The 10,000-nt window shown below is 39.4% G+C and overlaps 1 protein-coding gene across 10 annotated transcripts in view; it reads right to left on the minus strand.

Annotated features, from left to right (window-relative positions):
* LOC122630189 (synaptotagmin-7) overlaps positions 1–10,000 on the minus strand; it is a 105,734-nt gene that overhangs the window by 54,556 nt on the left and 41,178 nt on the right. The gene's annotated exons all lie outside the window — the stretch shown is intronic.

Raw genomic sequence — 10,000 nt, forward strand, 5'->3', positions numbered from 1 at the left:
CCCCCACCCATTATAATATACCTATGAACTTTAGTAATTTGGAAAACTTTAATAGAGAATACGATGGCGTCATTAATAAAATGTAGAAAACTCAACGCGCGAAAGTTCAAATTATTACACGAAATGAAATTTTCGTGCTAGGAATCGATCAGGCCCGTTTCCGGGTTTCTTTATAAGGAAGATAAATCGGGTATCCGAAAACAAGGAAGATAAAACGATCCGAAGTGGAAAAGAGGAAGCATCGTTCATTACACGTATAACATATAACGTAGATGCACGATCATCACGTATATAATACAAACATACGTATGTACATACACTTTTTCCTATTCCCATTTGGAACTTCCGCTTTTACCGAACGTTTTAATTACATCGTCTTCGTTCGGAAACTTTCTCGAAAAGATTTCAAGTTACGTTTTTACTTCGTACAAGGGAGTAAACCTGTCCGACGAATAAGCGCCGTCTAAAAGAAATTACAAAATTTTTTAACGTTGAATGCAACGCTTTTGTAACGTCTATAACGTATCTTTCTTTCTTTTCTCTTTTTTTATTTTTCTCTTTTTTTATTTTTCTTTTTTTTTAGCATTTCCTTTCGTAACATTTGCAATACAATAATGACGCCAACGCTGAGGGCAACGTTTCCAGATGAAAATGACAGTTAACAAAAAGTCGACAGCTTTCCACCCCATTTAGTCGCGTCTACATTTTCTCTTCGATACAGAAGCGATAACGGTGACGCAACCCCTTCCGTAAGCATTCATTCGTATAATAATTAAGCGACCATTAAAAGCCCTTGCGTAGGTATAGCGACGCGTAATAGCTTTGTGCCGCTTTATATTGCCGATTCAGCAAGCTATGGGCAATTTGTTACGCGTCTATGCTCTGCAATATCTAATTAGATAACACGATCGCGAGAGTCACGTACATAGACAGAGAGAGAGAGAGAGGGGGGGGGGGAGAGGGTAAGAGAGAACAAGAGAGAGAGAGAGAGAGAGAGACTATTTGCAACATTCTAAATACAAACGAAGCTTCTCAGTATACGCAGGCACACACGCGCGTGTCGTGCACAGTTAATGGGTAATTGTTACATACACGTCATCCGCATTACATAATACATCATCAGCATTTCCCTAATTAGTCGTAGTTAAGGCAACCTTATGTGGTTCCCAAACAAGCCAAGAAAGCCCTACACCGTCCCCTTCCCTTTCCTGTTTGATATCGTCCAAATTGGAATACTACGTCGAGGATATCGGTGGAGACACCACCCAAAGGAATAGTTTACTGCTATCACGAAGACGTGCAATCGACTAGCGATCCTTCAACTTCCATTCGCATATTATACGACGTTATCGCGTGTTCTCGAGTACTAATCATCGTAGAAACGATGTAGATATATACGAAGAAATTATGGACGAGCGTTTTTGATTGGGTAAGATCCTATTAAATAAAAAGAAAAAGAAAAAAAAAAAAAGAAAAGAGAAGACAAAAGAAGAGAAAGAGAGAATACACGAGAGTAATAAGAAAAAGACGTGAAAGAAATGTTTGTTGGTTCTTTGTAATTATTATTGCAGTTAGAACGTATGCTATTTACGTTACTAAAGAGGATATCTCCTAACGGCTATACGTGAAACGTTATCGCCAAAGCAAAGGTCCCCGTTTCGCTAAGCTCCGATTTTAGGAGGGACATTCAAATCTCGAAAGCAGTTTCATATTCGTTAACCCGATCGGCTCAGTTTATTCATCCCACAATAGTTATCGTTAGGATACGCTGCTCCGTTTCAATATGCGAAATCTACCGATAATGATAATTCGTACCTAACACTCCTATAATCGTCGTTCAAATGCGGATAGCTTATAACTACTTTATATGCACGTATATATGAGATACCTATACAGCTAATGGCAAAGTTTCTGTGATCAACTGTTCAAACTGATTGGGAGGTTATCTCTTACTGGTTGACCACAGTGCGCAGTGATAACACACACTCTCTCTCTCTCTCTCTCTCTCTCTCTCTCTCTCTCTCTCTCTCTCTGTCTCTCTCTCTCTCTTCTTCTTCTTCTTCTTCTCGTGATAATTCTATCCGACATGATGCGACCACCTAAGCTCTTTGCTTTTAGTTTCATGCGAATTTAACACGATATTTCTCTCTCTCTCTCTCTCTCTCTTATTCGTCCTGCCAGTTTCTCCCGTCCAAGCACTCACCAACAAATTCTTCGAAATCAATGATATTATTACGAATTATATAGAGCGAACGTTAATAACGAATCATCTGATAAATTATACGTCATCAAAATACATCCCGATCGGAATTTGAAGCCGTGGTAGGTATACGTGTGGGTAGATTTACCAATGTCGAGATAACGCTGCTTTGGACATAACAATTTCGTTGTAACGCTTGACGAGACACGTAGCGAGAGTATCTGCGAGCGAGGAATTTCAATTATATATTTTCCATATATATTCCCCTCCATTTTTTCCTCCTTTTTTTTTTTTTTTTTTTAATGTTAATTCTTCTAATTTTCTCTTTTTATCCATAGACAAAAAAAAAATAAACAAAAATAAGTCGCGATAATACGAAAATAGGAATAAGGATGCGGAGTTGATAGAACGACGGATAAGAAGCGAAGTCGGTACCCCCTGAAAAGAGAGCCACGCGATTAGATACTTTCGAGCGTAATTACCTCTCAATTCGAGTCGCTATCATCTCGAGCACGTTCAAACTCGAGATTCGCGGGAAGCAAGAAGGAACATCTCGAGCACTCCTTCCGGCCTTTTTATGAGAATTCCCCGCGCTCGGCCGGACGCCAAGTGGCAGCCGAGTCAAACGAGTTGCTCTCCTGCACGCAAGAGAGACAAGGATAGAATGGAATAGAAAGAGAGGAAACGATAGTACAAACAAATTAAATGCCGCCGATCGTAAATCCGAACGTTGGGAAGAGGAACGAGTCACGTCACGGTTAAGAGCTACGCCCTCGGGTTGGACCTTCCACGAGGGGTTGAGCGTTTAATTAATCGAGTCCTCCCGGCGACGTCTTAAAACGATTTGCCGCTTTAAGCTCCGAGAGATCGATCAGGGAGTAGCTCGTCTCGCGATGGATATTGATTATTATAAAATAACGCTCGAGGTCGGTGATCAATCTCGAACCATATCGAACAAATTTGCTTACACGATCGCAAGAAACTCTTCCTTTTTTTTTTTCTTTCATTTTTTCCTTCTCTCCTCTCTACTTCCACCCCCTCTTCTTTCTTCTCTCTCCTTTCTTTTCTCCTCTTCTTTCGTTCCTCCTTTTCTAAACCCCGACGGACGATCTTCTCACCACGAATGTCACGCTAACGTCCTTCGGATTTTCTCATTCGACTTTCGATCGGATTAACGTCGTCGAGCGACGTTAACACCGAACGTAACCACCGTGCATCAGCATTTTACAAGCGAACGTAAACTATCCTACCGCGAGTAACCTCAAAACCAATATTTGCAATGAAAGCTCGATACAATGTTCAAACGTTAACGGTGTCCACGCTCCGAGACTAAATACCCGTCGTATATATACCCGTATCCCAGAAGGTCTTGTCCCTCGATCGAGAAAACACACACACATAAATGTATATTTACCTACGCTACCTACTTATTTCTCGTCTTTTGCTTCTCTCTTTCTCTTTCTCCTTCTCTCTCTCTCTCTCTCTCTCTCTCTCTCTCTCTCTCTCTCTCCCCCTTTATAATTCGCTTAACTTCTTTCGTAAACGCCTGTAAAATACTCGTAGTTTACTTATAAACTTTGTTTTCGCAGTGTATATCTACATCGAGACTTTTCGTTACGTTTCGTATTAACCGTCTTGTAAACGTTATCAGGCAAACATTACGAAATATTTAACGACGATAAGGGAACATAGTTGCATAGAAAATATAAGAAAATAACGAAGCTACGCGAAACTTAGCAAACGGTTCCGTTACGTTATGAAACTTATAAAAAGGGGGCAAAACAAAATGGAAAACATTCTCGATCGTTCCTTCGTGCTCCATTTCGCGTTAAAAAGTTCTAACTCCGAGAGAAATATCGTGGAACACCTGATTCGACATCGACGCGGCTCGATATCCTTTCGTGAACTTTCCAAGTCGCACGAATTCGATTGGACCGTCTTACTTTCGGATCTTTCTCACGGCCAGAGACTACCTTAACTTTTCTCGAGATGCTACGTTTTGTTATCTCGTGTCTCGTCGGATGCTGTACTTTTGCATTACCACGTACGTGTACACACATACATAGGTATACATAGGTATACATATTTATATATCTACGAGCTATGATCCATCTCGCTCCAAGAAAACCTCAAGAATTTATAACGCTTACGACGGATTTATAATGTTTCTTAAACTTACAAATATGCACGTACGTACATATTTCCTAATTGAAAAAAATACAAGACGTAATATAGCTTCGTCGATTATTCGTTTCAAGCGCAGACCAAGTAATAAATTATTTCGCTTTCGATTGCGCAAGATACGTATATACTAAACTGTCGTCGTCTGTCAGCTAGGTTGAATATTTCCTCTTGATTGTTCTGCCAATATCAGATTATATGAGAATCGACGTAATAACTAATGCGTAACAACTTCGAAATACAGCGGAGTTATTATTTCAACGATGGGTACTTGACTCGTTGGCGTATTGAAGTAAAATGAGAGAAGATAGATATCGCTGGAGATAGATATCGCAGAGAAAGGAAGAAAAAAAAGAATACGGAAAGAAAAAGAAGATAAGCAAGAAAGTTTTGTTTGTTACGCTCTTTGTACGTCGCTACCTTCCAATGTCAAGCGTGTGCGAGATTATGCGTGTATGTGAGTAGAGAGGGTAGAGAGAGAGAGTGTGTGTGTGTGTGTGTGTGAGAGAGAGAGAGAGAGAGGGAATAGATCGATATCACCTTCGGTGATATAGGTAAACACAGGTTACTACCTTTGTTCCTGTTTTCCTTCTCGCGAAAAACTACGAGACCCTTGTTATCATTTCGCTCGTGTCTCTGTAACTAAAGAAACTCTGTCTTATAATTCATTCGTATCGTTTCTCTATTCTCATCCCCTTAAAAATACTTTCTCGATCGTGTCTCTCTTGCTCTCTTTCTCTTTCAGAATTTTCATAGGAGTTTTCTCCAACAATAACGGAACGTCTGTCTTTCTTCCCTCGGTTCACTTTTTCCTTCTTCAATTTTTCGTTTTCTATCCTTCCTCTTTGAAGACTGTCATGAAAAGTTTTTCCAACTACAGAAGAGAAAGAAAAAGAAGAAGAAAGAAGAAAGAAAAAGAAGTCTTCTTTCGTTTAAAAATCGATTTGATTCCTTTTCCCTTCGCTTCGAGAAAAAATTTTTCGAAGAAAAAATTGATAGACCACGACGACCACGACGTCGAGAGAGTCTAGTTTTGAGAGAGCATTCTTTTATCAAATTTTCTTCATCCTTATTACGTAGAACCTCTTACCTGCTAATTACTTTTCCCGCAAACGATCCTTACGACATCTATATCACGTTGGAAATAAAAGCGAGCACGGTGTAGGGAAAGAGTATTTTGTTCTCTCGACATGGATACGTATACGTTTGAACCGAGAAGGAACTTTGAAGAAAGCTGACGGACGCGTATTCGTTATGGTGAACTCGTAAAAACGATCGTATCTTTTCTTTCCCACGAAAAACGCAATGAATTATCTTTCGAAATAAGATCTATATTTCCGCGTCTCCTCGCGTTTCTTTCGCGTTCGCCGTATTTATCGCGTACAAAAAGTCGCTTTTTCTGGTTGGACCATTTGTGACGATAAATATGTCTGATATATCGGAAACGTATCGAACCTGCCAAGAGTCGTAACTTCGGCTTGAAATCACGTTAGGAGCTTAGTTAAAGGAAAAAGAAGAACTTTATCGTTTACGATCAAGCTTATCACCGATATGTATCGACGTATCGAAATAAAATCTTTCCCTTATCGCGTAAGGACAACGTAAAAGTTTAAAAGACTACGCTTTCGTCGAGTCGAAGACGGGCAAGTCTGAGTAAAAAATGAAAAAAAGAAAGAAACGAATAAAGGTAATCAACGTTTTTACAATTGTGCAAAAATGGCGCACATCTCGTCCTCCTACTCCCTCCCCCTCTCTGCAATGAAAATAACACGACTCGTGTTCGATCTAACGACGAGAGATTTACGATATTAAGATTATTCCTCGTCCAACGTCGCATCCGATCGATTTTCGATAACTAATATTCGTCTAACTCGGTCGAATCCGTAGCGCGTATTGCACGAGTAAGCGAGTCGTGAAACGAAGAAAATAAAGAAAGGAACGTGAAAGACCTAGATCCGGCATTGCAAGAAACGGAAAATTACGATGAAAACTGTAAAAGGAGGTAGGGGCTGGATAGGCAGACGGTTATAGCAACGCAACGTAACAAGTGGATGCATCTGTTGCATTTCGCTGGTTTAAGTGCTGCGAAACATTTGACTACTTGGCTCGGTTCCAATTGGCACCCTGTCAGGCGTAACGAAATTCATGGAACAACCCCGTAACCACCACCCTACTCGTTCCTATCATCCTTATTTCTTCTTTTCCATAACGTCATTTTTCTACACCGATTCATGCTCCTGAATAATTTATTTATTCGCCTCGTAACGACCCTACTTGGATTCCCTCGTGAAGTTGGAAAGGGTCGCGGTTTGTAGATCTTAAAGAACACAAGCGCGACACTCGAGACAGAATGAATAAAATCGACAGGCGAAACGACGATAATAAAGCGGTTAGAAAGAAAGAGAGGAAAGTCGTGCGCTGAAGAGGAATGGTCTTTTCGAAAACGGAAGAATAGAGAGAGAGAGAGAGAGAGAGACTGACGGACATATGGAGAAATAAAAATCCAAGGAAAAACGAGAAGAACGTAGAACCATTAAACTCTTTTTACACAACGAGAGTAAAAACGTGGTGAAAGGGATATGGAGTTTTCTCGGCCTTAAAAGAGAGAAAGAGAGAGAGAGAGAGAGAGGAAATTAATTGGTTGGCACCGACAACGGCAAAAATCGAGCAAATCGAAAGAAATTCAAATATGTCATTTCGTTATAGCTTTCTTACTTTCTATGCGAGTACTACAATATTATAGTACGATATTACAAGTTAATTTGCCGCTCCAACGTTTTATTCATCTTCGTGAGAGATATGGACGTAAAGAGAGAGATAGAGAGAGAGAGATAAAGAGAAATAGGAATAGGTAGATAGAAGAAAATGGAGAAATGAAGAGAGAGAGAGAGAGAAAGAGAGGGAGAGGGAGAGAAGAGAAAATGCAAAATTTCCTAAAATGATAATTTACATCTTGATTTATAACAGCGAGCAAGATAAAATGACAAGAACATAACGCGTACGTAAAAGAGAGAATGCTCCAAAATACGAATCTTCGCGATTATTTATATACCAACCGCTAATGCGTGCTGTGGACTGTGAAAAGAGATACGAATATAATTTGTTTAAAAAGCTCGGACCTCGGCCTTAATTAATTCTTTCCGCTTACGTAATATATATGTAAATACATGTATTGCAAACATATACATAACTAAACAAGGGTATGTAGGATTATATGTATATGTATAATATATACATATAACACGCACATATATAAACAGCACATAAATATGTCACATGAGCCTGTACCATGCATCAACCGTATCGGCATGCGGAGTTTGAGGACGTATACATTCTCCCACATCCTCTACATCAACGGGTAACACCCCGTATCATTCATGATTTACACCTACTGCTTCCTGCCATAGTATAAAGTACACGCGCGCACAAAGAGAAAATGAGAAGGGTGCTCTAGAAAGAACAAACGTGAATACAAAACAAAAATTCCTTGGATAACTTCGCTCAATATTTTGTACGTACTAAGTTGTTTTATTGTTCTGAGAAATATCGGAAAGTTCTCATCCTCTCTTTTGTCTCTATTTTTGTTTATAATGGTGACGACGAGTTAATAGTAACAAAGAAATGAATTAATTGATAGAAATAATTGATCGAGATAATGGTACGAATAAACGAACAATTTTTCCCCTTGTAAAATATCGAACAATCGCAAGGTCCAGATCTAATTCGGTAAATTGGAAATCAGGGTCGCATCGGAGGTACCATTCGGCATAGGCCTATAGCAACGAACTAAAATTTGATTTTGACTTTCGACAATCTCTTCTCTCGTTTCCACGGATAAGCTGGCCTGAATGTTCACTGAAAGGTAAACTTTCGAATCCGTTCACCTTTGTGTCTGAGTCGAATCTACGTAAGAGCGAGCAAATTAGCCGATCAACGAGACGAGATAAAGCAAAATAAATGACATTTTTCTTTGATCGCTTTCACAGTTTATTAAATTTCACGCTCGAGCGATCGAGATATTGAAATTGGGAATTAAAGTAAACGCGATTCGAATAACCCAGAGCTCGATGAAAATCGGCGCTAAATAGAAAATTAATTCTGACGGTAGAACGAACGCAAAATTGGGCTCGGGGCACGCGTCTCGTCTCATATCTGCCACACACAAAAGCCGCGGTAATTTCATTAGGGCGAGCCTACGGAATTCCAAGCACGGAAAGATATACCCAAGCTACGTGCTGCTGCTACTCGAGAATTCTCATATATTCTATCCATCTTTGTGGATCCATCAAAGCAAATCACTCCAAGTACTCTTAGATACGATAATGAATCGTTATAACGAAGGAGGATCCTCTCTCTATTGGATGAATATCGAATGAACTAAAATATTTTAAGTCTGTACTATCGTCTATCTAACGAAACGTTACGTTAATTCGATACTTTGATGTAATATTTTGTATTAAATAATCTCGACTGTTAAATCTTAAACGATGTACGACGGGAGAATTCAAATCAAATTTAAAACGTTAGATCTTCCTTCGGTTTAACGTGTACGATTCGAGATAATGCTCGAAGAAGGTTAAACGTTTCCTTCAAATATTTCTTCAACGATCTTCATATTCATAAGTTTCTCGAAGAACGGACACGCGAAAAGGGAAATATATTTTCCGCGCTCGTAGAAAAGAATAAGATTTCTTTCCATCCGACCGCGCTCGGATGTTGTAAGCTTTATTGTAAGCCATATTCGACGCCCAAGGTTCCAAACTTGTGCGTTTTACACGAAAAGCACAACTCGTTTCCGTATTATCGAGATATCTCAATTTCGTAGAAAATATATGTCAATCTTTCTGAACGATTCTTACAAGCTCGTAGGAAATACGCTTTTATTTGGAAATATTTTACGACCGTCATTGGAAAAAAAAATCGTACAGTCACGTTTTCTATGACTAAAAAGAAGAAAAAGAAAACGAAAAAACGAAAAAAAAAAAGAAGAAAAGCAAGAAGAAATTCAAGTCGAATAATCCTGCGTTTTAAGATACGATTCGTCATTCGTTTCGCCGCGGATTTTTTCAAAAGGATTTCAAGGATATAAAAGAAAAGGGAAAACAAAATAAGAGAAAAAAAAAGTATAATCCAGAAATCCTTTATAATTCCATCGGCGTAAAATTATCTACCCCTCGTACCCTGTTATTCGTATCGGCTCCCTCGATACGCCACGAAAAATAAACTCTTCAAAGCTGTCACCGCAATAAGCCGAGCGAATTTTTTATCTCTCTCACTCTCCCTCTTTCTTTTCCCACCGCCTCTCTCTCTCTCTCTCTCTCTCTCTCTCCCTCTCTCGAGATTAGTAGTACCTAGGTAGGAACATTGTACGTGAAAAATTTAAGAAGAAACCATGCAAAGTCGAATAGCACCTTGAATATGAAAAACTCCGATATTGGTTGGACGAATAAATGGAGAGAAGGAGAATGAGGAAACTAAATTGAATATACAACATAGGATATCCGATGTAATCCGACGGTGCAGCACCAGTTACATTCCCTTCCTCTCTTCCTCCCTTCCACCCACCTTACCCCGTCTCTCCTCTCCGAGAAACGACAAACTACTTTACGGATCTCTCCC

Source organism: Vespula pensylvanica, chromosome 6 (assembly GCF_014466175.1).
Source record: "Vespula pensylvanica isolate Volc-1 chromosome 6, ASM1446617v1, whole genome shotgun sequence".
Taxonomy (NCBI): Eukaryota; Metazoa; Arthropoda; class Insecta; order Hymenoptera; family Vespidae; genus Vespula; species Vespula pensylvanica.